The following is a 14,150-nucleotide window of genomic DNA, read 5'->3' on the forward strand; positions in this document are numbered from 1 at the left end:
TGGGGTTGTGGCGCTCATCTCGCTTTCAGGCCGAGGGAGCCAGCATTTGTCTGCGGACAGCTTTCCAGGTCACGTGGCCAGCAGGACTAAACTGCTTTTGGCACAATGGGACACTGTGACAGAAACCAGAGTGCATTGGAACACCATTTACCTTCCTGCCATAGTGGTATCTATTTATCCACTTGCACTGGCGTACGTTCAAACTGCTAGGTTGGCAGGAGCTGGGACAGAGCAAAGCGAGCTCACCCCGTCACACTGATTCGAACCGCCAACCTTCTGATTGGGAAGCCCAAGAGGCTCAGTGGTTTAGACCAGAGCTCCACCCGCTTCCTGAATAAACAAGCACACAAACACTGATAGGTCCTCTTGCCATTGTGAGGCTCAAAGCAATGAAGATGATGCCTCCTCAGCTGTTGCCATTGGCTGTGGGTTTCTTGTGATGTCACAAAAGCACTTGGCAACTGAGCGGATATAAAGGCAGGCCAAGGGGAAAGCCCTTTTATATTTCCAGCAGGACACACCTGGCAATGGATGTGACATTCAGCACTGCCCAGGTTTCTGCCACTTGCAGGAGGCAAACTGGAGAATGGAAGGAGGCAATCCTAGGGAGCTAGGGAGCGATAATAAGGCAAGTTTGCTTTTTGGAAGGCTACTGGTATCTGTGATTAGAAGCTGGCGGACCTCTCATGATGGATCTAACAGTAGCTTCTGGCACAATGGGACACCGTGACGGAAACCAGAGCGCATGGAAATGCCGTTTAGCTTTCTGCCACAGCGGTACCTATTTATCTACTTGCACTGGTGTGCTTTAGAACTGCTAAGTTGGCAGAATCTGAGACAGAGCAGTAGCTCACCTTCTTGTGCAGATTCCAACCTCCAACCTTCTAATTGGCAAGCCCAAGAGGCTCAGTGGTTTAGACCACAGGGCCACCTGCATCCCTAGGTTAACCCCTAGGGAGCAGGAACCTTTCCCCAACGTGCCTTAACAGCACAGACCCTCAAGTAGTGTTCAACCAAGGGAGGCAGGGAGTGAACCATGTCAGCTACTCCTTTTCCCCGCTTAGGAGGCTTTGTGAAATGCCAATTACGTTGATGGCGCTGTGTGAATAAAAGCAAACGGGATGATAAATCTGATAAGTAGGGAGCTGTGTACTTGCAAAATATAATTGCATTAAGAGCCTTGAGCAAATGGAAGAAATGTAACATAATCCTATACAAATCTACTCAGCGGTATTTCCCATTGTGACCAGTGGGATTTAATCTTGTGCATAGATTTGAAAATCCAAATTGCATCTGTGTGGGGGTTCCTTATGGGGGCTATGCCTGCGGAAGGGTTGTCGTTCTGCGGTAGATCATCTTCTTTGCATGCAAAAGCTCCCAAGTTCAGTCCTTGGCAGAGAGAGGCAACGTGTCTGAAGCCCCAGAGAGCCACCATCAGTCAGTGTAGACAATATTGTGGAAGATGGACTCAGAACCCTGATAGAAAGCTCTTAGTAGTGGCTCACCAAGTGGCTGAACTCACTTGAATTCTTTGTTTTTCACCAGAGCTGCATAGAATTTCACACTGAGGCAGCTGTCTCCTGGGTCAGATACTGATTCCATGTGGAAATAGCTATAGGCCGGCCTTTTTCATAGAGAAGGTGCATGTCCTGCAAAACTCTGGAAAACACACTTACAAAGTCTCCAAGTTCCAGATAGGTTATTTCTTCCTTTTGTGCATTCCTGTACTTTCAAAAAATAAAATGCTAACTGCATATGTTCTTCTGAATACCTTCTTATCGATCCCAATGTACTACCGTAATTATTTTGTGTGCCTTTTGATTGACTCACCCTATAACTTTTGACTTCTTTGATCCTTCAAGCATCCAGGAGGAGGAGATAAAGTGGAACGTAAGTATTCAAAATGTTTTGATTGTTTCCTTGACAGACTGTAGAGACCCTTGCGATCCAAACTGGGGCTGCTGGTTTAATTGTGGATTACAATTACTCAGGTCATAACTGTGGTTGAAATGACTCCTAATAGCGTTGTATGAGATGTTGTTAGCACAGAAGGTGGCCTCTGGGTCGTTATATCAGTTATATTTGCCTTAGAGGATTTCTCAGCTAAGGCCAGTTCTTGAGCCAGGCTTGTTGGGTAGTTAATATTTTCGGAATCTTGCCGGAGCCCTTTAAGATGAGTTGACCAATCCAGAACAATGGAAGGCGGAGGAATGGCCTCATCTAGAATTAACTCATTCAGTTCCCTCTTATTCTCCTCCTTTTGGAGAAAATAATGTGTGATTTTGCTCTGTCTCCTTCGGGGTTCTGGGGAGCTGATTAACGAATCTGGCATATCCCAGATCTTTGCAGTTCTTTCTAGTAAGTACCATAAGAATTATGATTATTCGTCGGCAGTTTACAGAAATCAATTATCTCCAAATGTGGCGGCCTTGAATTTACCAGTCCGGCGTCAGTGCCATCTAGCAGAAGGGAGCGTTTTGGAGACTCTCTGCAGCTGCCCCCTGGGCTCGTTCGTCAACAGTTCTGATAATCAAGATGTTTCTCTTCCTTAATTTATAACTAGTAGCTTGTAAACTTTGGCTTGACTTTGCGTTTGGCACTGCCTAGCAAAGTGCTCAGCCCAGCCCAGCTTCATGCAGCCTCACAGTTTAGGGGAGTTAGAACAATAAAACAATGAGATAAAACAATAAATTAAAACAACAAAACGAAGCACTAAAAGGAGTTAAGAAATAAAATGGAAGAGAGGATAAAAACAAATGCTAAGGGTTGGTTATAGAGCAGAAACTTGCCTTAGAATTGGCCTCAGAGTTCAAAACCCTGCTTCAACCATTCGGCCTGAGATGTTGGTAATTCTTTGCTTCAGATGCAGTGTTGTTACACTGAAACTGCCCACAGCTTTTTAGGTCAGAGTAAGCACCTGCTTAAAGTACAGAAGCGGCTTCGGATGCTGATATCCCCCCATCACATTTCATATTGCACCCACTTAAAAAATGAATACAAATAGCATTTTGTGATACACTATAGAGCAAGCATACAAGGAACTGAAATGGGCTGGGGAGTAGCAGCAAGAGAGGGCTATTTCCTTCCTGCCTTCCATGTCAGTTTCCTAGAGCCATGTGGTTGGCATTTATTATTATTACTGGCCTCTTTGTGGAACAAGATGCTTAATTAGTTGCACCTTTCGTACATCCACAAGTGCCGCTCTTATGTTTTAAAGTAGAACAACACTTTCATAAAATGGCAATGTACTTGAAGTTGCTTTTTAGCCCACTGATACGGGAAAAAATATGTGTATTTCAGAGATCTTTGATTTCTTAAGAAAGGTTGAGAGATGGTGCTTGCACTCTGCAGTGCTTTTGGATCTCTGCCACCCCATTCATGCCCGTGAAGGAGCCATGCTGAATTGCCTCTTCCCTTGGAATGAATGGGGAATGGCTGCAGGGAGAGGGAGCAAATGATATCTGTTCACTGAAGCGCTCCCTTGCCCATCAGAAAGAAAGAAAACAGATGAAGGTGTCAGGAAGATAAAGATGTTTTGTAGCATTCCATTCCTACAAACAGAAAGGGTAGGTTTTTATGGGATGCTGTGAATTGGATTCTTTGTACATGCACAGCCCCAAGAAAGATTCATCTCCTTCCACAAAGTGCAACCAAGAGGATTCAGCAAAGGACTTGCTACCGAGATTTTCATTTTGCATAAAATAAATGAATACACATCTATAGTTTGTGCTCGAGGAAGCAGAGGAGAGAGACAAGTCCTGCTTCCTGAGACGATCACGGGAAAAGGAGCAAAGCAGCACAGCTAGCACTTATTCTTTCACCCCCCAGATTGCCTGTCCACGATTGGGAAGCCACCAAAAAGATTGTAGGTTGCTGAAGTTATCTGCAGGCTGTATCGGAACAGATTGTTTCTTTTGGGTAGCCTGCTTGGGAAATGAGTTGTGTGAATTATATGTTTTGACCGGCTTCCAAGAGGACTGACGTTTTGGAAATAATATTGAGATAATAGTGTCTTTAGAATTGCAGAGCGGTGGATTTGGTCCAGCAGCTCCTTCATATTCTTCCCCCTTTCCCCCACCCCAAGCTGCAGATTGTATTAACCCTCTGCTTGTATGAACACACATCTCCCCAAAACCCTCTTGTTCCACCTACTGCTATAAACGGGAAATTAGGCAGGAGTTTGCAGAGTACTTTGGCCTATGTGTTCAAGACACTTCCGTATACTTTGCTGCTCCATGTCGTGTGATCTGAGAAGTTCTCTCCATGGTCTCTTGCAAATGCCACAGATGGTGTTGGCGGACAACACTTGAATCACACGCAGTCATGTGACTCCCAAGTTGTCAGGGCATTCTGCTATGTATCTGTGCAGTGTGCTTCATTGACACAAGCATGGCAGCTCTCATCCTGCGGACTGGGCCTTGCCATGGTCTCAGTTAAAGGGCTCCAATAAAAGGATAGCTAGCCACAGCAACGTGATAGTATGTTTACAAGCTGGACCAAAGGCATCACATGAAAGAGGAGTGCATGAAAAGAGACCTGTGCTTTGAAGGGAGAAGTGTTGCATCTTATTATAAAGGAAGAAAGAGACGAGTTTCCAGGTTCAAAAAAGGGTGGTTTTGCTAAAGTGCAAAACGCTTCCATTTCCATTTCCAAGGGAGAGTTGGAAAAGTTCCACAGCTGTTTCCACATTTGAAAAAGACAGTGAACACAAGCTATCCATGCAAAGGAATGAACAGGAGTGTGCTCAAAGGGTCAGCATTGTTCCTTTGCGCCTATATATACCTGAAGGAGCGTCTCCACCCCCATCATTCAGCCCAGACACTGAGGTCCAGCGCCAAGAGCCTTCTGGTGGTTCCCTCACTCTAAGAAGTGAGGTTACAGGGAACCAGGCAGAGGGCCTTCTTGGTGGTGGCGCCTGCCATCAGATGTATAGATAAAGAACTATACAACTTTTAGAAAACATCTGGAGGCAGTCCTGTATTGGGAAGTTTTTAATGTTCAATGTTTTATTATGCTTTTGTATGTGCTGGAAGCCGCCCAGAGTGGCTGGAACAACCCAGTCAGATGGGTGGGGCACAAATAATAAAGTAATTATTATTATTAGCCCGGAGTGCTTTCCATCAGCTTTGCCTGGTGGCCCAGCTACACCCCTATCTGGACAGGGATAGCCTAACTACTGTTGACTCTGCTCTGGTGACCTCATAGTCAGATTACTGCAATGGGCTGCCTCTGAAGACAGTTCGGAAACTTCAGCCAGTGCAGAATTCAGCTGCCAGGTTGCTCACCGGAGCAAGACGGTTTGAGCATATTACACCGATCCTGTCTGACTGCACTGGCTGCCAGTTAGTTTCCGGGCCCAGTTCAAAGTGCCGGTTTTGACCTACAATGTCTTAGCTAGCCCAGGTCTACAATACTTCAAGGACCACCTCTTTCCATATGAACCTACCCGGACCCTGAGATCATCTTCTGAGGCCCTCCTTTGTTTGCCTCCTCCATGAGAGGTCCGGAGGGTGGCAACACGAAAAAGGGCCTACTCTGCAGTGGCTCCCCATCTGTGGAACACTCTTCCCAGGAAACCTTCCTTTTTAACCAGGCCTTTGGTTGATATCCTATGCCCTTTTAAAATGTGTTTTTTTGGGGGGGGCTATTGGGTTGTTGTTTCTATTTTTATTACATATTTTGCTGTTTTATATTGATTTTATTCTGTGAACCACCCTGAGACCCCTGGGTATAGGGAGGTATATAAATTTAATTAGTAGTAGTTGTATATCATGTGACATCAGGTGAATGATTGGTGGGAGAAAATGGCCTCATGGACCAAATGAGGAGTCCAAGTGAGGCCTCGTCACCAGCAGTTCCCAATGCCTGCTTTAAAGGGACTTGGTGTACCATCTGTCATAATAATTAGCCAACTGCAATTTTCCACAGGGCCCAGAGATGCATACTTTGTTTGGGAAAAAAATGGACAGAAAATGGAAGCGTGTGTGAGCCAGCAGACCCAGGCTCTGGCTGATGGAAGATGGCATCTTCTAAGCTGGGTGAAAGATGCTGTAGTGCAAGATTCGGAATACTGCTGCCGTGTGATCTCCAAAGCTGGAACCAAAACCTCCACATCCTACATCACTGTTGAAGGTAATGGTGCAACGTCGAGGAGTGACGTGTTTTGGGAAATTTAAGCAGGCAGAACTTCAGATTTGGTGTCACCTACAAAGGCGGCGTAAACCCAGAGAGGCGCAAGAATCCCTCTTTATTTTGATTTACTCCCTTTTGTGAGATACAGGGTAAAGGTAAGGGTAAAGGTAAAGGGACCCCTGACCATTAGGTCCAGTCGTGGCCGACTCTGGGGTTGTGGTGCTCATCTCGCTTTATTGGCCAAGGGAGCCGGTGTACAGCTTCCAGGTCATGTGGCCAGCATGACTTAAGCTTCTGGCGAACCAGAGCAGCGCACAGAAACGCCGTTTACCTTCCCACTGGAGCGGTACCTATTTATCTACTTGCACTTTGACGTGCTTTTGAACTGCTTGGTTGGCAGGAGCAGGGACCGAGCAATGGGAGCTCACCCCGTCGCGGGGATTCGAACCGCTGACCTTCTGATCGGCAAGCCCTAGGCTCTGTGGTTTAACCCACAGTGCCACCCGCGTCCCGAAATACAAGTTAGTGGCACTTAAAAACACAGACTCGTTTTGCCACAAGTCATTGGTTGTGGTCACAACAGAAGGCCGCAGAGGTCGTGAACTGTGGGAAAAGCTGGAATCCTGATGCCGGGCAGTTTAATAGAAGCAAACACTGGTCCGCGCATATGTGCTCTTAGTACCACACAATCCATTCTATATCTGAAACTTATATTCATCTTCTTAGGTTTTGTAAACTGCACAAGAGTTGACTGCCATTTGCAGGGGCGGGCTGTGTGCCTGTGTGTGCGTTCCCTGAAATGTTGCCGTGCTGAACTAATGTTTTGGTTTTCACGATTGCTACTCGGGTATGCTAAGTATTGGAAAGGGTCAAATGTTTAGGAGGGAAGTCCCAGTTATGGCACTTTGAAATGATGTTTTTAAAGAAACCAGTGCTTGAATTCTTACTTAACAGGTGCCAGCTTTGTCATTTAATTGCTTACTGTTTGCAGGCAGCAGCTACCAGGATACCTGGTCAAAGGAATTTGCTAACTGGAGAAGCGTCGTCAGCGAGCATGACAGAAGGATGGAGAGCTGGAAAAAAACTTGGGTAGGTGGTATGAAACAGGCAAACACGTACCCACATTCTGCTGCCCAGTTTGGAGAAATTTGGCGCTTTGCATTTGAGGTCTGTTACCTGGCCAAGAGAAAAGAGACCCTTGGCATTTTTACACTCTGACTATAAAGTGTTAATATGCATGCACATGCACCCCACAATGGTTTGGAGATCGCAGCAACTATCAAACCCAGCATATCTCTTGGTACTGGTTTGTTGCAGCCTGGCAGACCAACCTCCCCCTTTCCTCTTATCGCAACACCTGATTCTGATAGCTAGAGTCATATGCTCATTACACATCAAAGGTGATGGGAGTGTTGCTCACACAGCCATGCTGAGATGCGAGACCCATCAGAGTGACACATACAGCTGCTAAAGCAATGCTCCCCACTAGTCTTCCTGCCTGATCTTACATGCCTCTGGCGTTCTTAACCAAAAGCATCACACACACACCAAGGCAGTCCCAAGAAAGGAAGCTGGCATCTGCACCAGCCCCCTCAAGGCATACTGTTACTTCTCACAAATTGCAGTTCAGAACACAGCTAGAGCCTCGCTCCGTCCTTGAACAGGAAGGCCCCATACCCCAGGCTTAGGAGACGGTAGGCACTGAAGCCTGCAGGCAGTCCAAATTTCCCTGCTTTATGGAAGATAGACCTTTCCCAGAAAAGTTTACTGACGATCTGTACTTTCTCATGGGCTTCCTTTTAAAAGAAATTTTAGATTTCCTAAGCTGTGCTTTATTGCCAAACTCTGCTTTGCACACAGCAGTGAGATACCAATCTTCAGTTGTTCTTCCCACCACTCCTCTCTTTTCTGAGCAGAATTAACAGAACTGCTGTCAGTTTTCGTCAGTTATGCTGGGCTGAAATTCACTGGAAAACACAGGGATGAGGCTGAATAAGGTATCACAGTGCAGCGCAAATTATGGAGAATGTGCAAAGTCTTGATTGTACAATCGATAGTGTGGCTCTTGATTATCAGTGGAAAATGAGATTCGTAATTTAACTACTAAAGTTCATGGAAAACGATGTTTGATGTAGACTAGTGGCATGGGAGAATTAAAATGCTTTTTCTCTCTCCTGATTCATTCTTATTCAGGAAAGCTGCAATAGGAAAGGCGCAGTATGAGAAGCAGGAAGTGGTGGCTGAGAACTGGAAACAGCTTACGATGGAAGAGCCCTTTGACATTTGGCAGCACAACAGTCTCTTCACTGCTTTGAAGAACACTGCTTCCTATCTGTTGCTTTGCGACTGACTTGAATATATATAAGTGTGTTGCTATTAGACTCATCTATCTCCACCATCAAAAGGAAAAGAATGAATATATGAGGTTTGGTAATGTGTTGTTTATAAACTCCACAGCCCTGACTTTTGTCTCAGCCTGTTAACAGACCATGAGTACTGGGTCTCTTGTGCTTCGACGATGGGCTATAGTAAATTAAATTTCATCACTGCATAGCATCAATTAAAATATTGTTAAGAATGCCGACTGCAAAGCAGGTGGCTGAAGGGTTTCAGCCCTCTGTGTTTGTACACAGGATCGATTTCCCTCAAGGAGCGCTGTAGAAACAAATAGTTGTGACTTTCCCAGAGAATTCATTTGTGCAAATACAGTTTCATACCCACAATGTGGCAATTCTAACACCTACATTGGCTGGACAGTAGGGCTGGGCGGTATCTGGCTTTCAACATTGTGATGCACCACCAGCTAAACATCACAACGTACTGGCTTCGCGGCTTTTCCCACATTGTGATTTTTGCACAGCACAGCACACACACACACACACACCATGATTCACGATATAGTGCCAGGTCAAAAATTGCAAAACGGATGTGGGCTTCAAAGCAGTTTTGGACGATGTATTGATTTATCGCCCAGTCCGACTGGTCACCTCACTTGCCTGTGAAACTAATGGTAAAATAGGGACCACCTGAGTGTAGTGAACTCCAACTTCCATCAAGTCCATCCAGTAATCACTGGTAACCGAAGATGGGAGCTGTGGTCCAATGGCTAGGAGGCTGCTACAGGTTTTCCATCTCAGCTAAAATACATAGCAACCAAAACCAAAGTCTAAGAAGTCTTCCACTGCCACAAAATTCCTTAAAACAAAAAAACACACACCTACTTTTACCTTTAAACATGAAGACTCATCAAGTTAAAGTCTTGCATCATATGGCAGAGATAAGTGCATACCAGATCTGAATGCTCAACATTGTTTACATTTCCCTTTCACAAGCATCCCCACCCACTCAAACTTCTTCTTACGCAGATGTCGAAAGGAGAAACAGGGGGAAAAATATATACTGGGCACGAGCATTTTTGCCGAGCATACGATCTGGTTTGGATCACGATGCTATAAATACATCGATGAATCACTTGGTGAAAGTGAGAAAGGTTTGCTGTTTGATAGTGATTTAATGTTTCATTAGCTGAAATGGGGTCAGCATTTCGACAGAATTGTTACAGGGCAGATGGCAGCTTGTATACTCCCAACGGTGCTGCCGACTTTTGCAGGATAACGCCAGTGATTATCGTTCCTTGTTATGAATAAACGTGCCAAGGCAGCTGGACACACATGCCAAGCCTGGAGCCCTCCCTGAGAAGAGGTCTGTGCTCCCCCACATCTAGTTTTAAATTGTGCCTTTTGTTGTACTAGCAATAATCCACATACGTTTGTGGTAAACACTTGCAGTTATCCACTTCTCCTGTTAGAAAGCCAAGAACTAACAACACAAATGAAATTGGGATGGAAACAATTGCTTTCATGATCAGCGAAAGGCAATGGCCGTGCTGTTGCAGACCAAACAGTAGTATGAGCCAGGTCAAATTCAACAGAGAAGATTCTTCACATCACACTCCTGTACGTATCTAATTGGAAGGAAGTCTCAATAACTTTAATAGCGCTTACTCCCAGATAAATTGGATAAATTGCAATTTCCGTTAACCAGGCTTGCTGGACATCTTTGCCCACTGCTACTGTGTAACACTACTACCAACCCTCAAAATAAGTTTCTACTATTGCATCAAGTATTAATAATGTGCTGCTTTTAAGTGTTCAGCCATACGCCGGCCACAGGATCTGAAGCCGGGCCGACACCTTTTATGGTAGCAGGTTTTGTTAAATGACGTATCCAGCCTTTTAGGGGAATTAAAGAGGGTCCTACAAATATAGTGGTACCTCGGGTTAAGTACTTAATTTGTTCCGGAGGTCCGTTCTTAACCTGAAACTGTTCTTAACCTGAAGCACCACTTTAGCAAATGGGGCCTCCTGCTGCTGCTGCACCGCCGGAGCACGATTTCTGTTCTCATCCTGAAGCAAAGTTCTTAACCTGAGGTACTATTTCTGGGTTAGCAGAGTTCGTAACCTGAAGCATATGTAACCCGAGGTACCACTGTAGTTAGCCAAATGCCCTTGCTAGTGACCCTGCTTGGTATAACCACCAAGTTGTGTAGAGTTGCAAGGGACCGCTAGGATCATCTAGTCCAACCCTCTGCAATGCAGGAATCTTTTGCCCAATGTGGGGCTTGAACCCACGGCCTTGAGATTAAGAGCTTCATGCTCTACTGACTGAGCTATCTCACAGCTTCCAGCACTGCCTATCAGTTACCTGGCACTAAGGCATTGCCTGGCAACTGGCCACAGGTATAAGCCAGGAGAAATCAGAGTTCCCCAGTCCTGTCCTTGCATTTTAACCTTGCAGGATGTGCTTTCTGAACGAACATCAAGTCTCTTGCTTTAAGTCTTACGTAAAAGCAACACTATGAAAAGGGCAAACAGCACCTGCTAAGATCAGTACAGTGGGGGAAGAAAGCCAATGTTACTGAATTACAAGAATGGACAAGAAAAGTGTCCATCTTAAAAAATAAAATAAAAAGACACACAAGATACAGCGAAGGCAAAAAAACAGCCTTTTGGTCCCTGCAATAAAAGTCTGGCCACAGTACCAGGAAAGAGCACCTATTACTTAAGCACAAATGTTATGTTGTAAGCCATTTAGCTTTGTTTTACAGTTACCAAATAACCCAAGCTGACTGAAGACATAGAAAAGTTTGGGAAGGCACAGTACAAAACGGTCAGCAAAGGACAGGAGTCCTCCAAGTCTCTCTGGCAGGAATATGAGCAGCTGAGCATTTTTGGGAGGAGAGTGCCAAACTCCTCCACAGCAGTTGGTGCTCCCGGCTGAAATCAAAAGCCCTTTGTCACTGTAGGCGGCCTGATGATAGCCCAAACCAAGCTTCGCCCCATGCCTCTCACCTTCCAGTTCACGTGGGGTCAAAACTGTTGCTATGCCAAAGTGGAACCTGAGGAACAGAAATTTCTCAGTACTTCTCTCTGTTATATTATTGTAAAAGACAATTCAGTTTATGATCAGTCTTCTTAAATGCCATCACATGTCATCACAGTTCTCTTTTTTTTTTTTTTTTTTTGTTAACCGTTTTCTTCTGGCATCTTTTTAGGGACTTTGAAGAAATTACTTTTAAAAGTGTTCCATACTTCCAAATACCACTTATCAGTGTTTAATAAGCAGCTGAATGCTCTACTAGGTGGGATTGTATTTGAAATAAGCCTAGTTCTTTTTTCTTTTTTTTCTTTTTTTTTGGGTAATAGGCTTCTCCATAATAGTTAATCTACACACCAAGTTGCCCTATTATCATTATTATTTATTGAATTTTTATACCGCCCTTTACCTGGAAGTCTCAGATACCCCTATGGTATCTGCAAGCATTAAACTGTGGGGCGTTGTAAGTTTTGTAAAGAGGCTCTACAGCACCCCACTCTTATCAGTAGAGAGAAAGTTAAGATTAAAACGAAAAACCACACCTTATCGGAAAGCAACCTCATACACGAGAGCTTTGACCTGCAATTACACAGGGTTACATTGAGAAGGGTTACATTGGCAGAGGAACCAGAGACCAAATTGCAAACATGCGCTGGATTATGGAGAAAGCTAGAGAGTTCCAGAAAGACATCTACTTCTGCTTCATTGACTATGCAAAAGCCTTTGACTGTGTCGACCACAGCAAACTATGGCAAGTTCTTAAAGAAATGGGAGTGCCTGATCACCTCATCTGTCTCCTGAGAAATCTCTATGTGGGACAAGAAGCTACAGTTAGAACTGGATATGGAACAACTGATTGGTTCAAAATTGGGAAAGGAGTACGACAAGGCTGTATATTGTCTCCCTGCTTATTTAACTTATATGCAGAATTCATCATGCGAAAGGCTAGGCTGGATGAATCCGAAGCTGGAATTAAGATAGCCAGAAGAAATATCAATAACCTCAGATATGCAGATGACACAACCTTGATGGCAGAAAGTGAGGAGGAATTAAAGAACCTTTTATTGAGGGTGAAAGAGGAGAGCGCAAAATATGGTCTGAAGCTCAACATCAAAAAAACTAACATCATGGCCTCTGGTCCCATCACCTCCTGGCAAATAGAAGGGGAAGAAATGGAGGCAGTAAGAGATTTTACTTTCTTGGGCTCCATGATCACTGCAGATGGTGACAGCAGTCACGAAATTAAAAGACGCCTGCTCCTTGGGAGAAAGGCGATGGCAAACCTAGACAACATCTTAAAAAGCAGAGACATCACCTTGCCAACAAAGGTCCGTATAGTAAAAGCTATGGTTTTCCCAGTAGTGATGTATGGAAGTGAGAGCTGGACCATAAAGAAGGCTGATCGCCGAAGAATTGATGCTTTTGAATTACGGTGCTGGAGGAGACTCTTGAGAGTCCCATGGACTGCAAGAAGATCAAACCTATCCATTCTGAAGGAAATCAGCCCTGAGTGCTCACTGGAAGGACAGATCGTGAAGCTGAGACTCCAATACTTTGGCCACCTCATGAGAAGAGAAGACTCCCTGGAAAAGACCCTGATGTTGGGAAAGATGGAGGGCACAAGAAGAAGGAGACGACGGTTGGATGGTGTTCTTGAAGCTACCAGCATGAGTTTGACCAAACTGCGGGAGGCAGTGGAGGACAGAAGTGCCTGGCGTGCTCTGGTCCATGGGGTCACGAAGAGTCGGACATGACTAAACGACTAAACAACAACAACATTGAGAAGTGTGAGCTAGGGGCTGAGGAGGGTGTACACTGGGCACACAACTTCCGATCGCAGGTGGGGGGGGAATAAATGGAGAGTGGAGAAAACCTGTCATTTCTCGCTCTCCATTTATCCCCGCCCCCCCCCTGCACCTGAACACCCAGTAGGTTTTCCTTGCTCAGCTGGCTCTGGGAGCACCCCTGAGCCCTACTAAAATGTCCCCAGAGCCTGGCAAGCAAGCATCCACCTTGCCGGTGGGTCGTTCCAGGGGTCTCTGCCTTTGTTGCTGTTCCCTGTGGACCCCCAGAACTGAACCTTCACGTAAGTGGCGGGGCTGCTGCACATTGAAACAGCAACCACTACCATATTTTCCCGTGTATAACATGCCCCCATGTATAAGATGCCCCTATTTTGGGGGACTAAAGCTTTTTGCGGGGACGGGAAATGCCGAAAATCACTCAACCGACAGACAAGACGCTACCAATTGCACGTGCAACATAACCCACCTAGCATCTGCCAGCTCGCCACAAGCAGCCACAAATTGCACGCACAATCGTCGCCGCCGCCGGCAATCCAAAGCAGCCATTGAAGCAGACACCATTCACCCGCCTAATTGCAGCTTAAAAGCTCCTGCTTGTGAAAACGCCCGGCCCCCCTCTGCACTATCCATGTATGAGACGACCCCCCATTTTTAACATTCTTTTGCAGTAAAACAAATCATCTTATACACTGAAAAGTACGGTATATCCGCTGACACAGCAGATGGAGAAAGTACAAAGGCGACGATCATTGTTTCCCCTCTCCTTCACATGGTCGCAGTGAGCTGCTCCCATAGATGATGATGCAGCTCATTGCCTAAAGCAAAGTTCACTAGTGC

The sequence above is a fragment of the Podarcis filfolensis genome (genome assembly GCF_964270895.1).
Source record: "Podarcis filfolensis genome assembly, chromosome: 11".
Lineage (NCBI taxonomy): Eukaryota > Metazoa > Chordata > Lepidosauria > Squamata > Lacertidae > Podarcis > Podarcis filfolensis.